Source organism: Candoia aspera, chromosome 5 (assembly GCF_035149785.1).
Source record: "Candoia aspera isolate rCanAsp1 chromosome 5, rCanAsp1.hap2, whole genome shotgun sequence".
Classification (NCBI taxonomy): Eukaryota; Metazoa; Chordata; class Lepidosauria; order Squamata; family Boidae; genus Candoia; species Candoia aspera.
This window is the reverse complement of record NC_086157.1, coordinates 38,634,826-38,640,825: the sequence shown is the minus strand read 5'-3', so window position 1 is coordinate 38,640,825 and position 6,000 is coordinate 38,634,826.

Below are 6,000 nucleotides of genomic sequence, written 5' to 3'. Positions count from 1 at the left end.
AAACTGCTCAGTGCCATGCATGTATTAATGGTGACTGTATGGTAGGATCAGAAATAGGTAGAAATTCAAGTAATTAATATAATGAAGCACAGCTGCTCTGCAAGGTGAATAAAGACAAAGCTTCTCCTTGAAAACTAGGGGATCATGCTTTTTATTTGTAAACTTTGCTGTGTTCAATTCATGAATATCACAAAAGAGGCAAACTCTTCTCATGCTTTATAAACATTGATATTCTCTTTATGTCACTATCTTCTCTGAAGGCTGACTTCTTCAGGGTTACTTTTCCACATATTAGAAATTGCATTCTTCTCAATAGAGAATATAGGCATACATAATTGCAATTTCCAAATATTAACTGTTGCACAAAATCAGTGGGTTTGGGAAGATAACCTTCAAGATGTGTCTGAAGTTGTGATAGTTCAACATTACTTAGTGATTCAAAAGTTTGAAAACTTCAGGCTGCAATAATTTGTCTCATGTAATTCAATATTATCAAATTTGTAGAAAATAATTCAGCAGCAACTTTTAAAGATCTAGAAAACAAGTGGAAGTATTGCATTTGCTGGCTGAACACTAGTTATGTATGTGCAAGCAAAGACATAAGAACACTGACTTCAAATTATGGGTCTCCTGAGCCATCTGTTTGCTTTTTATTTTGCGGAAGACAGACCATGAAAAACCTAGGCAATAATTTCTATGGAAATAAAGTTCCAAAAGAGATTAGAAAAGGAAGTATGTGAACTTAGTGTCCTTTCAAAGGTGCCGACCGTAGTTTAAGCAAGATGGCTACTTTCTCATCTCCCAGAGCTTTAACCCCACCGGAGATTGCTGTCTTGATGTCTCCTTGCGAGGAGCAACTGTCTGAAGCACTTGTGAGTGATCTCAAGTCTTCTCCTGGCCTGGACAGGAATTACAAAGAGCAGGTTTACTTGCCAGCTCTTCATTCTTCCGTGGTCGGCTTTTAGCCGTCTTTAGTTCACCATATCTTCCCCGGAAGTGAAGAATTTTCTGGCAGTTCTTCACTCCCTGGCTTTTCAAAGCCTTTTTCAGTCCAGCTACCTTAGATTGTTTCTCTTACTGAAAAGCTAATAGAAAGATCAATGAGACTTTTCTGTAACTGGAGGCTGAAAGCAATGAAGATGCACTCAGAGTTAGACTATTACACAATGCAGCAAGCAACCATCTCTTTCCCTTGAGAAAATGGAATTCTGTTCATCCAAGATAACTAGGCTATTCTGGTGTAGGGTAGCAATTGCTATTAATCCTAGGGTGCTCTCCAGCAGTCACTGCAGGAAATCACCTATAATATGTCACATAGTTCATGCCTGCATACACAAAGGGGGATTTGATTAATTAGCCTGTATGTTTTCAAGGACATGTACTGGCTCAGAAAAAAAAAAAAAGCAGTCACCCCAGGACTTTCAAAGATTTTGAAAACCTTTACATGCTTCCCACCTGGTCCTGCTGGATTTCTCTTAATTTTGCCTAAAGCAGTCCTCCTCTGACTTGCCAGCTGATAGCAAAACTCAGGTATTTACCCCCTATTTTTATTTTTAATTTATATTTATATTTCACAATTAATTTATATTTATATTTCACCTTTCCTCTAGGAGCTCAAGTAGTACTTAGCTTGAAGACCTCTATCAAGGGAGAAGTCACCACCCTGTGAGAAATATTAAATATATTTCTCAGTTATCCTAGAAATGGTAACAAAGAAATAATTAGGTCAATTGTCTCCTCTGTATTAATTCACTAGGAGGCCTTCATCTAACTGTTGTTTTGCTTCTATTCCCCCCTGCAGTGTGCAATATCAAGACAGTAGCAGAGATCTACTTTATGGGATTGTTGTGGTAAAGGTTGCTGAGCTCATATGGGTGAAATGCTTTGAACACTCAATGTTATGTGCAAAACTTGAGCATTCCTTATTATTCCTTCAAATGAAAAACTGAATGCTGCTGAATTATTCAGGATCTGCCCTGAATATTCGAGCAAACTTTAGAGTTTTACAGAAGCTTTCCTAGATATAAAACTCTAGAACTTAAACAATTCCCTGTGTCTTTGTTTATAATCTATTAAAATTCCCAAACTATGCATCAAGATCAGCTTCTGTTGAAGGCATAAGTAATAATACTTTAAAAACTAGCAGGAAAGCAGCAAAATGCTTGTTTGGTCAGCCATACTGTGAGATTTTACAGGATAGTGCTTCCTCCCTCTTTCTCCTCATAGACAAAATCCCAGGCTCTTAAGCCCCATATTCCTAGGTAGTTTTGACAAATTCCTGCCTAAAATCCAGGGAGCTACTGCAGCTCAGTCCTTACAATACCTAATTAGATGGAACAGGAGTAGCAGCTGGTGTTCATATAATAGCTGTCAACATGGATAGCTTTAAAAAGAGGCTGACAAATTCATGGAGAATATGGTTCTCACTGGCTACTGGTCACCATGTTACCACCAATATCAGAATCTGCAGGCCTCATGACACCATTTACTATGGAACATGAAGCTATTCTTGCCAATAGGGAAAAAAAAAGAATCTGCTAGAGAGGTTGTTTTCTTTTTAAAAATTCTTAATTTCTTACTTCCCTGTATGCTACTTGCTCTATTAAATCTTTGTTACAAGGTTAATAAAGCTATTTTTCTCATCTTACTTGATTAAGCTGATATTCTGGTAACAAAGATATATAAGTTTCATGAAACCCTACTCCCTTCTTTCATTCATTGGGAAAGCCTGAGATCCTCCATTTCATCCTCCTTAATGTCCCTTGCTCAGCAGCTCTCTTAAAGCCTGCTGCTTGCGGTAGAGTTTTATATGGGGTTTATGCTGAGCTCCCCAAATAGGGCAATCTGAATCTCATTAGGAATAGTCAATATATAAAATATGCAAGGAGGGGAATTTTGCCTGTTTTAAATGTCTCGACAAATAAGCTTTTGGTGCCAAACTAGAAAAAAAAAGCAGAACCTTCAGCCTTTTCTGCACATCCTTTTTTCTAATTAGTCTGACTGAATTAGTGCAACAGAAGGAGCATTGATGAAATCCTTTCTGTGCCGTGAGAAGATTACACACAGAACTTGGTGACAGGAATCAGACTTTGAAGAGAGAGGGATTATTGGGAGATCACAAGGCACCTCACAAAACAAGCAATATTGCAAAATGTTATGAATAGCTGCATCACAGAGCAGGCTGACTTAACGTTTTAAAGCATTGTAAGCCTCTTTTGTAAAAACCATCACCACTATCACAAACAGCAGGTGGGAGTAAGCCAAAGCCCTCGAAGCAACTGAATTATTTATGCTTCCAAATTAATATGTCTTTCCAATTCTCGCCTTGCGTATACTTCAGTGTGCATTGCAACAATTGCTAAAAGTTGCATCTTCCTCTAAAAGCCAAGATAAGTCCTCTATGCTCTCAGGGGCATAGGCAATGGACCTTTTCTCCATCTGCTAATGAATAGCGTTCTGCAGCAGTAATGGTATCAGGAAAAATGCTTTCCAGAGTATCAGCCAGAGTGAAGGCATTCCTTGTTCCAATGAGGCCACCATAGAACCTATTAAACTAAATTGCTTTGAGAATAAATGTGATCTAGGGTTGCCCAGATCCAAATGAACAGCTTCCCAATGAACTCTCAAGATCTCATATGGTATACATGATTTTCCCCCTCCCATTTGATTCATACAGGAAGCTATAAGGTTGCTTAGACTGAGAATTAGTGATTGGTCTAAAATTGTCCAATGAGCTTCATGATTGACTGGGGAATTAATACAGGCCTCCCCAGTCCTAGCTGGATACTATAATTAACTATTCTGCCATACTGAACTGGTAGATGGTCAGAAATCATCAAGACAACTTTTTCAAAGCAGAGAGAGAAATTTTATGGCTAGTAGATGAAAACACAGTTATATTAAATAGCTGAAAGTTAAGAAAGGAAGAACTTCCCAGCTAATCTAATATCTTCAGACGTATATCCAGACAGTCCCACGCAGCTTGATTTTAATGAGTTATCCAAATTCCTTATTACAAATGCTAACCTTTTTAGCCTTTGTGGCTTGTTGCTTATTTGCAACTTCAAATTTGCCTGGAACACATTTGTTCTGCCATATGTATGTACATATGTACAGTATATGTATGCCCTATATGTTGTTGCCTTTATCTGGTCACCAACTCATGAGTGAAACAGCTTCAAATTGTCCTTAGCTATATGAGTGTTAAAATAATGTTTCCATACTTATCTGGGCATCATCCAAAGGCAGTCAAAGCTTACAGTCTCTTGGACTTTGTCACTTATTACCTTGGAGGCAATGCAGATGACTGCAGTGACTTGAAACTTACACAGTTTTCTGTATAATTATCTATAACTATAATTACAGTTTTCTGCTGACTCAAGAGTGAGTAGAGCTTCAGCTCAGTGGTAGGCAAAAACCTGCCCTTATAGGTTGTTCCATAGCATGCAGGGTTCAGCAGTTTATGCTTTCCTGTTACCAGGTTCAAAGACTTCAAGATCTAGCTGTAGATATAAAGAAATTTAGAGCTGACCTTGGGGACAGGGTAGGAATGAACAAGCCATTAAGTGGGGACTCGTAGAAGAAAGTTACACAGTTCTGAGAAAAAAAGAATCCCTACCTTGATTTTGTTTAGAATAAGATGGATAGAAATTCTCCTTACTGTTTCTGTAGCGGTTATAGGTTTTACAGGGATGGGTTACTAGCCCGTCGCCTAACCCTCCTCCTTTCTTATCTGGGCTGGTCACATCTTCTTCATGGAGAACAACCAGGTCCCTAAAGTGGCAATGAGTTGGACTCCTCCTGACGCTAAACGACAACAAGGACTCCCTTGAATAACATGGCAAAGAACACTGACACAAGACCTGAAGGCATTGCATATCACATGGAAGGACACTGAAATACTCACCCAAGACCGAAAGAGCTGGAGAACTCTTATTGCCTGATTTGCCACGTAGCATGGACCCAGGACACACAGAGAGAAGATGGATAGAGAAAGACTTGGATAGGCTTTCAAGATTATGTTATCTACCTTACTACAATAAAGAATGTTCCTGGAATCCTGCTATATCTGTTTCTTGACCTGGCCTACCTTGAAGGGCTGATAGTGGAAGGGAACATTTGAGTGAGGAAGGTGTACATTTCCTTACTCCTCCAAAATGAACTGCTCTGCAGATTGCACATGGAGATCACCCTGCTATTATCACTATTATAAAAATAATAAAGGTGGGATAGAAAGATAGATAGATAGATAGATAGATAGATAGATAGATAAATATAAGCTCTGTACCTCTGAAATAAGCAAAGTGATACTCTTCATGGATTTTGATCTGCAGCTCCTTTAAGTCCTATGTCCAACAAGGATGATGGGAGCTGAAGTCTAACACAACTGGAGGACAACTGTTGGGAAAGATTAATCCAGATCTGTACTGGGTGATATACTCCAGACATCTTAGACTACAGCCCCATCCCCCTGTCGATTACAGTAGCTATTTGGCTGGGATTTGGGGAGTTATAGTCCAGCATATCTGGAAGACACCAGCTTGGGAAGGCTGATCTATACTTCTGTCACCTAGTTGTATCAGTGCTTTGGTTTGGTAGACCAGGCCTTTACATCAATTCTACATCTCTTCCTAAGCTGTTTGGAGATCTTCAGTTCTTTTGTCCTGCCTTCTTACAGTGCTGTAGCCATGTCAGCAATGCCTTTTCGGTATGCCAACTGTGCTCATTAATGCATCTATGGATCTATGGAAACTTCTGTGCAGGAACTTAAATAGCCATTGAAATATCCTGTAAATGCCCAGGGCATAAGTTACATTAAATAAAATTTATTTTTTAATCTCCCGCAGCTGATGTAATTTTATAAATAAGACACAGAAGTGAGAAAATTGACCTATGGTGTGAATCATGTTACAAAGCTGACGAGTATTGCAAGAGAAGAATTATATTCTCTTAGATACAGATGAGACTAAAGAAACTAAAGGTGCATAACTACAGTTTTCA